We start from the raw sequence: 15,601 nt of genomic DNA, 5'->3' as shown, positions 1-15,601 counted from the left end.
ATATGAATGGCTACTTTATGGCTTTTGACATTAAAATCCTGACAAATGGATTTTATTAATAGTGTAACAAAATGACTTACTATAGAAAAGAACAACTCATTTGTCCTATAATATAAATTAGAAGTGGCATTGTGAAAACAACCCCACAGCACATCAAACAGCACTAAGGAATGGAGTATCAATTATCATGTCTTGAGGCCAAAGCAACAATTGGACATGCCTAGGAAACCAGCCTGCTTAAATTGTACAGCAGGCTGTACAACTGTACAACTGACAGTTGTACAGTCAGTTGTCCATGGGATTAGCAACTACTTCTGTCCAGTGGGTGAGAAAAGTCCTGAAAGCTTCCATTACTACTTTGTGATTTGGACTCAGACACACACCACTGCATTGTGATTATAGATTTTGCATCAAACATAGTATTGTGTTGCCCGGATGAAGTAATTTTAACTGGACTCCTAGTTCCTTCATATTCATTCACACACCTTACTATGTAGATTACCAAAAACAAAGAAACAAACAAAAAAAAACCCAAGTCTCTCATATCTATGTTTAAGTGTTGCATTCAGGTCAACTTGCAGCTGTAAATAATCAGTCGTGTTAGCCAGAAGGCAAAGATTAGCAGGAAGCAATGACAGTACATTTGATTCCCTGACCAGACGGACTGCAGCGAACTCGTAAAACCCCATTCTTGAGCAAAATCTGGTGAAAACAATGTGACTATCATAACCACGACTGAAATGCTTAATCGGATGAAACATGATTAATCAATTGTTGGAGTAATTGTCAACTAATTTAGTAATCAATCTCTAACTCAAAAAATGACAAATACTGAAAATATAACACACTATGAGTATTAATAAATAGTAAACTGTGTTTTCAATTCAAGATGAAAAAATCTTTGCATGTAACCAAAATATGTGTCCAAAACTCAAGAGCAAGCGTTAGCTTCAGATTCTATAAAAAAGAAAAAAAAAATCTCCCGTTAAATTCATTTTACCATTTAATTATTGTTAAAATCTTCTCTTGTCGTTGAGGCTGAGAAGAAAAAGCAAGTGGTAAAAACTTAAATCCATCAAACGTGGTTAGGCATTGTTTTACAGTAAAAAGGTGGTGCAAACAGAGGAGCAAGCAGAATGGAGTTGTGTGTGAATCACAGGTTTGCTGCAGCAAGATGATTTCCTCTAAAGAAGAGGAAATCTAACACCACCCACAGTGCCTTTCGTTTGCACTGCAAGGACACTGTTGGATTGGATATTATGGACAGAGGAACGTTTGCAGTTTCGTTGCATCCCAAGTTTAAAACTGACGAGAGTGGGTCTTTTCCTAAAATGTGAGACATTTGTTGATTCTGCAAACTTTAAGAACTTTGTCAGGAACATTTATTTTCTGCCACCACCACACAGCGCCCCACATTAGAAACATATTTATTGTCAAAGTGGCATTAAATAACCACTGTCTTGTGCTGTATTGTATCACCAAGAAATGGCGTGTTTAAATCTATCAGAAATCTGCATTGAATTATAAAATGACATGCAATGAAATTCTGAAAATGGCAAGCAAATCAGGACTGCAGCAGACTGTATATGATGGTATGTTTTGAGGAACCAAAAACGAAGTGACCCAAACGTAACATAAAAATTCTTTGCAGGCCGCATTGAATGGCCTGCCATTGCAAATTGACAAAAAAAAGCAACTAGACATCCTGATGATGTAATTATTGTACTATGAAAACAGCAGTTTTTCTGATTGATCAGATATTTTTCAGACTTGGTCTGTGCAGTGAGGCAGCCAACTATTATGGCTCTAACCTCTTATTATAATGTGTGCTGCCTTATAATATTATATAAGCATCACCATTACGTCAGCAATTTAAGTTCACAAAATGTAACAGTCCATTAAAATAAATCCCACTATCTGTGCCATGTGATAGCAGAATACTATAATTTCCAGATAAAGCTAATCACTATTTTATAAAAGTAATTTAAGCACATGAACTGCATTGTAAGCGACTTCAAATGGATACCCCGAAACTATGATGCAGGATTAAGATTTAAGTTTAAATTCTACACAGGCTTTTTGGACTAAAAGCTTTGGAACACATCTAATTAGGTTCCAGTGAGTGTCTGTCACAACACCACCACTTCCTTTTTGGGTTGGTACATAACCATTTCTTCTAAAGCCAATGCACAGAGATCATATATAAAGACGCTGGCCATCTGGTATGGTCCTTCTGGTTTGCAAAAGAAAAAAAAAGACACACACAAAAACAAAACACAACAGTAATGTACAGATGAAATGTCTAAAGCCTGGAAGATAGCTGCGCCTCCGCCTTGAGCTATAAAAAGGAAGGCAGAAGCTGTGCATCAAAAAGTGCTACTCAACATCACGAGTGATAAAATCCTGATTCTGCTGCAAGGAGTCAATCCAAAACGGTTTTTCCTGAATACGTGGAGTTTGCTGGTGCAGAAGTTGGGAGATCACACCTTTCACTAGTCATTGTGATCAACTGAAACTATTTGTGATATTTTGACAGCCTCTTCAATGTAAATAGGCACTCCTCTCAGGCTGCACTGCTGCATCCAATCAGCCATATAAGAGAGTTGGGAGAGAGCAGAGGAAAGAAAGTAGTGATGTCAAAAAAAGAGGAGAGGGGAGGGAAGGGGAGCGGAGGAAGAGCTGGGGGTGGAGGGACATGTTTCCATAGCAACTAGTACAATTGAGTTTAACTGTGGTTGAGAGACATGAGCTGCAAGCAAATATTTACTTCTTCCTTAAAAGCTGGGAGTCCAGAATAGAAGTATTTTATTATATAAAAAAAGAACTTGCTTGTGGGGACCTCAATGGTGAGTGTTTACAAAATTAAAAGGTTTGGGTTTGTGCCGTCTTTGTATTGATGTTAACAAAGAAGGAATACGTGTAAAGTCTTTTGTGTGCAGTGGACCAAAACACAGAATTTATGAGCCGGCCTCTGCTTCCGCAGGAGCCAAAGCGGTTTTTAAAAGAAGAACTTGCACACATATCAGGGCTTCCCAAAGTTGTTGGAGTTTGGACTGTCCAAGAATGTTAAGTGTTGCCCATATATATTCAGCAACTTATTTATATTACAATGAAATTTATGCCTGTGGTGTGACAAGTTTGCCAACTAGAAACCACTCCAGCAACGTAAAAAAATAGAAGTGCCATTTTACTGTATATCACAAATGAATAACTATGTTACCTTCAGTTGTTATAAAAATGGTTTATATATCAAATTTGACTTAAAAGTAATTTGACACCTAGAAATTGGGGCTGTGTCTCTTTAAGAAGCACAGACTCTCTGCCTTCAGCATGTCTTCACAACAATTTTTGTCCATTAGGCTGTTCACTAAAGTCCTTAGGAATGTGGGACTGAGAAGTCATTTGTATGATAAGATTAGATATAAGATAATATTAGGAGAACTTGTTTTAGTAGCTAAAGTAGTGATCAAACTTCTGGCAAATTAGAACAACCTTCTTTGACATGATTGATGTTGGATTTGGTTCGTCAACACAGTTCACTATGTGACTGCGTCAACTTGGAAGGGTATAACCATAAATGAAGACATTTTTACCCTACTAGTAGAGAGCTGTATTTTTTACATTACTATCTAGTCTAATCCACATTTGTCCTTTTCTGGTTCAAATAATTCCTCCTCCTTTGTGCGACTCTCATTAGAAGGAGGTTATTTTGCCTGGAGTGGTGGTAATACAGGAACCACCACAGCTGACAGCAGCCAGTATAAGCAGTTCAGTCAGTGCAGGGTAAATCTGTTATCAGCTTTCAATGCCCCTTGACAGTTTTTCAGTTGATTGGAAAGCAGATGAAAAAAGAAAAATATAATTTCAACTTTAATAACCACTTCTGTATAAAATGTCGGATTTAATATGTAGAGCACAGTGAAATGAATGACTTTCAAACATGTCAAATCACAAAATGAAATAAATTAGCATTAAGGACAAAAATAACGATATAAAGTATGAAGTCTTGCCTAATCACTGATATGAGTGTCAAGACTACACCAGAAAAAGATTCATGTATCTGCGAAAATAAACCTTAAAAAATAAAATAGAACAAATGATCCTGTCGAAAATCTTTCATGCAATGGTCAAAATCATTTAAAAACAAAATAAGGGACTATCGATTACAAGCTCTATGCCTCGATAGATTTAAATGGCAGCTTGATGTTTTTGTTATTGATCAGCCGACCTTTTGTCCCCGCTTTTGAAGCCTCACTTTTCTGTACTGAATCGTTTTTTGTGTATCCTCGCATGTCTGTGTAACAATAAATCAAATGAAAGTCTAGACAAATTACAGTTCAGATCCCGCAGTTATGCTAGGATTTTCTGTGCAACCACACAAGAGTCTGAAGATTATAAATATATATAAATATACAGTCAGGAAAAAAATGCCTATAGAATGATTAGAATTGAATTGGATGTCATTAGTATTGGAAAAGCTAAGTCTTAGGCTGGTATTCCATCTTTTTAAATATAGTCTTTTCAAGATATGCAGGAGGTCATATATTATTATCTAACTCACAACCCTAATTTCTTGTCTCTTTCTTAAAGGTAGAACATCTTTGGTAGCATGGAAAATTATTAAGAAAGAGATGGTACGAGAACTACTGATAGTCACTTTCTTTCTTTGAGGACATTATTTATTTTTTTCACACAATTGCATCTGTGAATCTGTTTTAGGGCTGTTGTAAACTATTGCTTTGGTAAACGAGTAATATATCAATCATTCTGAAAATTAATTGAATAACCAAATGAAAAAATTTCATAAAATACTTGTATCAGGTATAAATAGTGGCCTAAATTTTCATGTCTGTGCGTCCCTGACTCTGACGTTTGTGTAGATTAGAAAATTAAACTGTAACAACAGGTCATTTTTATGTCAATCTGGACATAAATCACACACACTTCTGAAATTACATCAAATTTAATAATAAAAACAATAAAGCAGCAGTGTAACAAAGACACTTAAAATAAAACAGTCTTTAGTAAGTTTAATGGACAAACTCTAGTAGCAGCTCAGGGAGAAAGTCTCACACTTAGCATTAATCAACAACTGAATTTCAGGAGCGAGAGTGTTGTGCAACACAAATAATTATCCGGCCGAAACACGTAGCGCTAAATAGTGAAATGTAATTTAATGAAGCTTCAAGACGCATAATTTGCGTCGAGGGATTTTAAAAACCGAGTTGCTATAATCATTCGATGCAAGGTTACAGCCCTACTGAATGTTCATGCAATAAATCAGCCCATTTGTAACAACTCTTTTGTTTCTATGGAGGATAACTGGCAATAACGGTAGGCATAATAAAGTAATTAATATGTCAAATATAGCACCACAAAAAACAAGAACTTTCCCAAGTTAACACTTGGATTTTGATGTTGACCAACAGGAGAGAAGCCCACCCACTAACCTCCATTCCCCTAACTCTTTAAGGAGCTGCTGCAATAAAATGATTTAGATCCAAGTTTATTTGTGTGTTGTAACCGACTGTCAGCTGAATTTAGTTGCAGACATCTGAGGCCATTCAAAGTTTGAACATTTTCTGAGTTGTTTGAAAAACAACTGAGCTCGAGTTGTTTTTCAAAGTTGCAACAAGACAAAATTTGAAAAAGTTCAAGGGATATGAATGATTCATCAGGGCACCGTAACCCGCTTTCACATTCTGCGTGTCAGAAACCTAGCTTGACTATTATTAGGCTGTCAGAGAAATGCAATAATATGTCACTTTCCCTGAGACACAGTGAAATAGAAATATAGTAAACTCATTGAAAGTCTGAATTTAAGGACCGTTTTTTCTGCCTTGTGTTTCATCGTTCTAACTGCCACCCACCACCCACCTCATCATTGTTGCACACCAAGTGCCTCTCCAAGCAAAAAACAACAACACTTAATGCACTCAGCAACTAAAGTAACCCTGTGCCCACCACATTGCAATAAAAAAAAGAGAAAAAAAAAGACAAGAAAAAGAAGATCTGGAATGACACGACAAAGAGCTACAGGCACTGAGTCAGCCTTCAAATCCCCCAGATTGCAATCTGATTGAGCATCTGTTGGATGTGCTGAAAGCCTGATCAACAGAAGCTCCACCCAATTACCCACAGGACCTAAAGAGGCTGTTGCCAGAGACACCGATCACTCTCTGAGGTCCTCCTTCTGGGCCCCAATGGGTCAGAGCTGTTTTTGCAGCACACAGAGAACGCATACAGCATGAGGCAGTGGGTTATTTTATGTGACTTGTGCCATGTTGCTTGTGTTTTATCTAAAAATGTATTAAAAAAAAGCGTCATGTATCTTCAGTTACTCAGTGATTCTCACTTTCTGTGGGTTACTCTTTGTTTGAAGGACAGATCTGAAATCTGCTTATTTTACCTTGACGATCGGCAAGCTTGGGTTTACGTCAAGCCCGCCGACGTGGCAGGCTGAATCTCTTTAAGTAGCTATGAATGTTTATGTGTGTGTTTCACACTGGCAGAACAGATAATAAGCATAATCCCACATGGCAAGTGAGCTGAATCGCGTCTTGGGCTGAGGCTTACTGCAACGCCCCAAAGTGTAGTCTGCAGCATCCGAGGTGTTCTGAGATAACCGCGAAGGCCAAACAAGAAAACAAAACAGCAAGGCTCTGCATAAATTCTCGCCTGTATGCTATGCCTTCTCTTTATATTTTATCTCTTACTTCTAAAATACCAGCATCGTTTTGTTTGGAACTTGCATTAAAGGGGCAACTTAAGCTGGAAAGGTTGGGGTTTAGGGAACGTGAGAGTGTTTAAAGGTGCAGCGGCTGGATCTGGTGATTGCTTAAGCCCAAGGACATCAATGTACATCGTTCTCATTCATGAAATAATCCTCCTGCCATCACCGTGTTTACACAGAAGATGCTAACACTTTCATGCACGTGCAGGCACATGTGCATGCACATGTGTACTGGTATTTAGCACTGTAGTACAACGCCTTATGGCTATGCTAAAAAAAGAACGACTACAGTCTCTAAAAGGGGGAATGCATAACAAAGCCTGGAGTGAAGTGAGAATGGCAAACGAGTCAGTCATAGCTGGTCATAAGCCAATTAATAGGAAAGCATGCATTTGATTTTAAATCACACAAGATTTATCCAGTGTACATTTATATTCACCTTACAATTGAATTTAATAATCTTTAAGTCAGAAAAACAAAAGGCTTTTGTTCTTGACCTTCAGATACTTGAATTATTGACAACGCAAGCTGTCTCGTAAAGTCATGACAAGCCTGTGTCCAAACACGACATTGCCTGCAGCTACATTGACTGGGGAATCTAAAATAAAGCGCCAGTGTGTGAGCCACATTGGCGGATCTAATTCCTCCCCTTTTGTTCCTGATAGAAGGCAGGAAAGAAAAAAAAACCATCTAGATTTCCTGCTGTTTTCTTCTTCACATTTCCCTTGCTGTTGTGCACAATTGGAGGACTATTTTGCTCTGCTCCTAAATTATCAAGCTTATTTCTTGTAATTAGGATTTTTAATTTGCAGCTCATATTTGTAGCTGGCACTGCGAGCTCTGTCTGTCTTTGGGCTCCTGTCAGAACACAATAATATTCTGCGCTTGTAATTGGCAAGATTTTTAATCAATAATTTGGATTTAACTTTTGAAAAATTTTTCTTTTTCCCTTAAAATATTTATCTAAACTCCTGTAAATGCACTCTACCTCATAACACCTCTGTTTTGTAGTAGATCTAATTTATTGAATTATAGCCTGTTAATGCAGGTTGGTTTTAGATCTGGGACTCTTAGGGATTTTTTTTCTAATCGTCCAAGAAATGCCAAGTTTAATTGGAGTTTTTCCAGAACTAGGTCACTCCTTTTTCCGCTTGAATTGTTTATTTTTCTCCAGGTTTCCCAGCCCAGTCTTCTGTAGAGGTGCCTTAACAATTTGGAAGACTAACATGCGTTTGAGTTTGCTACTTCTGGTTTGTATGCAAGTTTCATGAGCTCAAGGTTAGGTTTGTAATTAGTGGGACATTGTGTCTCTCTTATGCTGTTCAGGCTCAGTTTCTTTTACCTAATTTTTATGTCCTTTCTTGGGTTTTTGTACAAAAACATTGTTGCTTAAAGTACTCAAAATACAATAAACAAAAACATGATTGGAATTCTCGAGACAGAGAAGTAATCTTGAATATCTTTCTACTCTACTAACAAATATATATACTTAGTGGACATTACGTTTTCACACAATGAAATCAAGCTTATTACAATGCGTAGTTGTGGTGTAAAAACTCAGGTTAACGTCAAAACTTTAACACCTTTTTAATATAAACTATAATCCATTATGATTGAAAACTGCAAAACTTTCTAACTCATTTCCAATAAAATGAAAAATACTTAATGTGTAATATCATTTTCGACAACAGTTTAGAAGTGTCACGTTCAGGCTTTGTTAAACAGACCAGATAACACCTAGTCTACGTGTTAACATCCTTTATAGCTGTGTACCTGTATTCCAGTCGTGCAATTATGTGATGTTATTGTATTTGCTTATCTTCCAAGGCTCAATATATTATTTTATTTGTCAATTTGCTGTTTATAATGCATTTTATTAGCAAGGGTCACCAAGGATTATTCTATGGCAAATGAAATTGTGTTTAAAACAGTGCAGTGACATTAAAGTGCTAATTTTAATTAATCAATAACAGATTTTCAAATGCATTAGCAAAATTAATTGTCTTTATTTATTTTTTATATAGAAATTCCAGTAACATGCGTTTCTGGTATGAATGTAAGAGAACAATATCATCTACAAGCAACAATGTTGGACAACAACAATTCTGGTCCATTGTTGTCAAATTGATTCAATAAAATAGATTTGATGGGAGACGTTTTGCAGAATTTGCTGTATCTTTTGCAAAAATGAGTGAGCCTATCAGTGAAGCTATTCAAGCCTAAAATAGCATCTCAATGTTAAACATGTTGCAGCAGCACTAGTAGTCAGCATCCACAGTTCACATTACTAGTAAAGGATTTTTTCAAAGTGCTATGAATGATCAATCAATTGAAAATGGAATGGTATGAAAGCACTTTACACCGATCTGATAGTTGAAATACGTAAAGATATATCAAGAATTATAAATATTTGTTGAGCTCATATGACTATTCAATATTTCTGGTTATGTTGTATAATATTTAGTTTAGTGACCAACTCAAGCAGCAGGGTAGGCTGCTAGGGGTTCCTACATTTTCTGCTCCAATTGTCTGGCTTCATCGTCATTGTTAGCCACATTAGCCTGCAGTGCCCTTACAACTACACAGAGTAGTAATCAAGAGAGGCTCATTGGTTTGTTTTATTGCTCCACTATTTAGGAGCTGACCGATCCATCAGCTGATTTATGTTTTCCAATGCACATTCGTTCTGCAATAGATTTTTTTAAGCGTTTTGTGATTATAAAGGGGTTCCGAACTTTGTTGCTGGGGAGGAAATCTCGATCGACAGAGCATCTTATGCTTGGATTGTGAGATTAGGTGACAAGATCGAAGCTTTTCCATATACATAGGAACAAACATCGTTAATAACTGATCAAAATATGAGTTAATATTGGACACAAACGTTCAGTCTTCTGCTTGAAGCTGAATGATGAAAAGGAACTTTATCTGTCAGCATAACAGTGAGCCAAAACATATCTGAGACAACAAAAGGATGAAGCAACAGAAGAAGCAACTTGTTAAAAAATGTAAAATTGATTTCCTGGTGTTTGTTTGAAGTTTCAATTTCTTTTTCACCATGAGCTCCAGATATTTTATTTCTTTTGACGTTTATTTGCACAGCATTTCTCACTGAGATCCAGCATCTCATTTACAAAAGAGACTTGTTTTGATAAAACCAACAAATTAACACTGCAACAAAACAATAAATTTTGCTCAACTAAATATGCTGATAAAATATCAGCTAAAAAGAGCGAGATCCGTCTCAGTGTGCACAAAATACATTTTCTCTTTTCAGCTTTTTCCAGCACTTTGTGCTGCACTGCTTTTAATCAAACCTAACCTTGAGCCTTCTTCCTTTATTGCACAGGAGATGTCCTCACAGTTTCGTAGATTTGAAGTGCTTTTGCAGAACGGACAAAAAAATGACCAAGTCAACACTTGCCATGCAAATAGACTCCTCAGAAAATTGAGTGCTTTAAGAAAACCATAATGCTTCAAATAAAATGTTAGTTTAAGAGCGTGCAAACTTCTGCAACTATGGTATTGTATTTTATTTTATTTTTTGCTTCCCAAAAGGTTTGTGATTCATTCAGATTCTTGTTCACATTACAGGTGGTCTAATTCTGAGAGTTCTGTTCACTGAGTGACATGGGTGTGTCATTGTTGGTATTCTGTCATTTCTTAATGCATTTGCAAATTTATTTTGAAACATAAAATTCAAATTTTTCTTCCTCCGTTCCTGTTTAGAACCTACAAAACAGGAACAGAGTTTATTAAATTTTTGAGCGGTTCCTCAGAGGTTTTTGCGGTCTGGTTAAATACAAAATGTTGGAGAATCTGGTGTGTCGCTGGTATTTCAAATGATCAGTCTGGCATATCAATTCCAAAATCAAGGGTTCTCCCGCAAAGTATTTCATTACAAAATGACAAAAGATACTACTTTTTTTTTTTTTTTTTTACCCAGAGCTCTTAGTTGGCAGAAATTGTAATGTTGTGGCTGAGCGGTTTGCATTCTACAGTCTACGTGTTGGGTTTCAAACAGATCGGCTACCAGAAGTTCACATGCGGATTAAATTTCCAGACCTCACAATTGCTTCTTGTAATTCGGCCATCCCCCCTGCTTTGAGAGAGATTCTGGTCTCTTTCAAGAGTTGAGCGGCAGGAGCTACAGTTCCCTTTAATATATGGAAAGTGAGCTGTTGGTTGGAGAGCAATTAGAAAACCTTCATAGGTCTTAGTGAAGAGGAAGCTCGGCTCTACCTTCAATTAGAGAGCCAATTAGTGTTTGGCTAACAGTGATTTAATTTGATAGACTCTCTGACTGTGCAGGTGTGAACCTGTTTTTTTTAAGCACTCAGCTCAATAAAGAGAAAAAACATTTAGTGATTGAGTGGGAAAACGATATAGGGTTCAGTTGTCGGAAAGCCCCTGTGGAACTCTCATCCCTCTGTCAGCTGGTCTGCAGTGTAACAACGGTTTTGCATTGCTGGTTTTGGAATGGAGCGCGGATTTTAGAGCCTTCTTTACTACTGTCTGAATTTATGACAGACATTCAAATTGTTTCTGTTGACTCATAAAATAAGAGCTCCTAAAGATTTTGATTGTCACATTTTTTATTTTATTTTATTTTATCAGTTTGGTCATTTGTATGCCGCAGTCGGGCTTGGGTCAGTTACCCGTAATTGCTGAGATTTTCCCCTTATAGCATTCCCTACATTTTTGAAATCCCTTTAATTAGATGCCACAACTCTCTCCTCCAAGTTGACAACCGTCGCCCCCGCAGAGCCGGGTTTGTTGGAGACTACCTCCACAATTTTGGAGCGGAGAAAATGAAATGGGCTTTCTGCAGTCCTGACCTCTAACCCATTAAGCATGGGATCAGCTTGGCCAGACTAACCAACAAAACCACATTGGCTGACTTAGGAGAACGTCGTGTTGAAGATTGGGAAAGCCATATTACAGCGGTGTGTGACCAAAATTGGGATCGGTATGATTAGGCCGGCCAGGCTGTTGTGGTTGGCTAAAGTTGTCTTATGCAAAACAGAGTCCCCTGTGTTTTAGATTAATATATTTTTAAATGATCACTAATTTCTATTTTCTAAACGTCAAGCATCCAATCCAATTAACGTCACAAAACATGAATCAGTAGCAGAATAAGTTGTTTGCCGTTGGCAATGGGGAATTTGGCAGGTTTTTTAATTTTGCAACCCACATACTCCCCTCTACCACTCACCCACCAATACATTTTTCTTCCAAACGTGCCATCAGAGGGGAAATGAAAAGCATTCAGTGTCATATTATTTATTTTCAAAAAGCCTAGGTGTAACAAATAAATAAACCAACCAAGCAACAATTACTGTAGTTTTATTTCCCTAAGATTGTGTGTGGGGAGAGATGGATGGATGGAAAGATGGATAGAGCCACTTAGAGGGCCACAGGTGTGAAAACGTCAAGCACCTCGGTATGAAAAAAAAATGGGTTGCCCCCTGGAGGTCAGTAAGTCCAAGCTCGGTAATGTCAGAATACCACCTGTGCATAAAGTCTGATTGTGGAATTACCTCACTGCTACGCTTTTAGTGGTCAATGGGATTAAAGTAAGTAGAATCGAAATGACAACAAATTTGTCATAAAATGCTTGATCATGTAGCAATGCCCAAAGGTAGGATAACTCATGTGCAACAACAACAAAAAATATCAAATGAGGTTTTAATTTGACAGTAGTACTCTAAGTGTCTGCTTAATTGTTCTGCTTAATTGTTTAAGTTCTGCCTTTCTATCAAAACACATAAAAATAGTTCCTGATTGCTGTTTATTGTCGTTTATGGAATTATTTTGTAGCTGATAAAAAGCACATTGCTAATCAGCTCATTGCTTTTTTTGTTATGCCTCCTATTATGTACACACAGCATGTTTCTCTCTTAGGAATACAACTGAAACTAAACAAAATCAACACAAGACATTTCCCTCAGGGAGATGACACAGTGGAATGTTTCATTGAGTTTATGATGCGTTCAGTGTCATTACGGAAGAAAATGTATTGAGTGCCATCTGCAGATAGGATTTCTCAAGACTTGGATCTGTACTGCAGGAATAGAAAGGATGGATTAGACATAATAATTATGGAATATTTAGTCAACATAATAGTTGTGCTTTGTATTGTTTGTACTTTGTCAAAGTGAATAACGATCATGAAAAAGATTGGATTACAACTGTGGGTTTTTTTGAAAATTCAAACAAAGAATATGAAGGAGAAGGAGAAATAAATCTGTAAATCTGTAATCAGCAACATTTCACTTGAATACCTGAGTTATTTGGTGGAGTTTCCATTTTGTTAAACGCTTAGATTTTCCCTATCCACTTACTGCTAAATATATATTTTTTCCCATCTCAGTAACATAAATCTGTTGGTGTTTTCTTCAAGGAGATTAAGGAGATCAAGGAGAATAATTCACTCTGGCTCAATTTAAAATAAAAAACAAAACTTGGGAAGATTGAGTATTTCATCAAAAATACGTTGTTACCTCGGAACTCGAGGAGTTTTCACTGAAAATGAATTGTAAGGTAAATTGATTCTTTTATAGTATGTCTTTTTCTTACACAGGTGCGCTAATGTTAGTGGAACAACTCTTTCTTTTGTTTAATTTGAGCTTTTTTGCAGTTAATTCAGCTCGACTAACTCAATGACTGCTTGGATTCAATTAGATATGAATTCATCAATGAATGAAATTAAATTTTCAGTACTTGCAGCCCAGCCAAATTTAGGCCTCTGTTTGTAACTTGTGTCTTTCCAGGCAATAATTAAATGTGGATTTATAACATGTTCTCTTCATAAGTTATACATTGTAGGTAGTTGTCTTTAGGATCCCACTCACAAAATTGAGTTTTTTGTCTTCTTCTTTTTTCTTACTTCTTACACCATGTTTTTATATAATTTACTGTCAAGTAAAGTTGATTGAAAATAATAGAAAACTGCTTTAGATCTGACTCAAATGAATTCTGCTGAAGCTGTGCACCAGCTGCTAAATTGTGCAGTAAAATTAAAAAGTGTAAGCCAATTATCCTTTATCTTTGACTGTCTTAGTTATTCAGACGGAGCCATCTTCTTTTGACATGCTTGAGGGAATTCATGTCACTTTATTGAAAAGACTTAGAAAAAAATACCAGTTTCTTCAGTTACTCCATGTTCTTTTTTCCATTGATAAGTCATAACTTTGTGTCTTTTTGCCCTTACTTTGCATAATAAGGCCAGCTTGAAACTGTAACTTGAGTAAAATTTTGCTATGTGATATTTACACATAATTTTTAGACAATTTTTTTTTACTTCTTTTATTTGAAACAGAAAAGCAATAATTGATTTTCACATGTATATTGCCTTTATCTAGAAAATGTATTATTTTGTTTTTCCTAAAAAAACACCTATTTGTCTAGGACAATATATATTGTAACAATTAGTATTGGTCTTGTGAGAATTGTGAAAAAATAAAAAACATTTTTTTTTATCGTTCTTCTTCTTACTGCCAAAACTAATCAAACAAGCTGATTTGATTTAATTAGTCGTCCTGTGTGTACCGGTATTCAGCCCACAGACATATTGCTCATAATTTACCAGCTGTAGTTTTAAAACAGAATTGCCATAATGGAACTAATGTGAATTTTAATTTTTACATCCTGACGTTCCCTTTTCCAGACTGGATACATTTCCAAACAGCCTCATTTTTTTTTTTTTTTGTTTTGTAAATGTTTCATAGCTTATTTGTTGTTAATTGTTGACAGCAAGTGCCTAGAAAAACGTGGTGGAGGGACAGACTTGCATTCCACTATATGCAGTGCAGCTGAGCTGTAATAAACACATGTTCCTATCTCAGTTTGAATAAATCTAGAAATTTGTAAAAGTGTGCAGCTATAACAAATTAAAAATAACAAATTATAAATGACTGTAGTGATTATGGTTAGAAATGAAATATATTTATTTTATTAGTCTTATTCAGTTAAGGCTCCTTCTGCTACAGCCCATAAGCAAATTAATTAACCGATTAAATTATTTATTTGTCAACAGACTGTGCACATTATTCAACGACAGACTTAACAGCGAAAGTTTTTATCACTGACAGTTGTCAAAGCCAGCCTAAAAGTGAAAATGAAAATTACACATCACTTCAAAATACACAAGAAAATTCTAAGAACCAATGCAATTTATAAAACAACACAAAACAGAGCAATTTTTGCTTTAGACTTTCTTCGGGTTTTGTCAGACAGATGCTAACGTCTGATTGGTTAACCCACACAAGAACCAAAGTTCTGCTTTGAAAATAATGTATTTGGTTAATTGGATATATATTTTATGTACTTATTTTTAATTGTTGGTAACTGTAGGTTATTGTTTATACTGTATTTTTTTGTGAATTGTGGCATTGTGGCGCACATCCTTTTTTGAAATAATTTACAGTATCTCATGTTGCAAGTGGACATCATTTATTAAAGTAACTAAACATTTCTTTCCTCTTGACACATTGTGACAGAGCTGTTTTTCTTCTCCAGCTCCACCAGTTCCTTCTGTGTGTGTGTGGAACTGATTAATTGTGGTGATAACTTGATGTTATTTTTCTTGAAAGGACAGGGCTGCTGGCAGTGGAGAGGCAGGGATTGTTAGTCATGTTTTGATAGCAGGTCTGCAAGGAGCCAAAATTGGTACAGTTATTGATGTGCATGGGCTTTGCACATTTTAACTTCTCTTTCAGACTACAAAAAATGAGACCAAAAAATAAAACATGACAAAATAAGTATGAATGTAGTCTTGGATATGCAACCACTTCTATATACAGGCAGTACGTGTTGTTACCACAAGGAAACTATAATCTTGAACAGTACAAGAACTCTTTATTTTGTATA

General features: G+C 36.2%; 1 protein-coding gene across 8 annotated transcripts in view; it reads left to right on the top strand.

The window, feature by feature from the left end:
* ncam1b (neural cell adhesion molecule 1b) overlaps positions 1-15,601 on the top strand; it is a 111,210-nt gene that overhangs the window by 33,744 nt on the left and 61,865 nt on the right. The window lies entirely within an intron of this gene.

This window comes from Poeciliopsis prolifica, unplaced genomic scaffold, assembly GCF_027474105.1.
Source record: "Poeciliopsis prolifica strain line A6 unplaced genomic scaffold, Auburn_PproV2 SCAFFOLD022, whole genome shotgun sequence".
NCBI lineage: Eukaryota > Metazoa > Chordata > Actinopteri > Cyprinodontiformes > Poeciliidae > Poeciliopsis > Poeciliopsis prolifica.
Note: the sequence above shows the minus strand (reverse complement) of the source record. Positions and strands in the feature narration are given on the sequence as shown.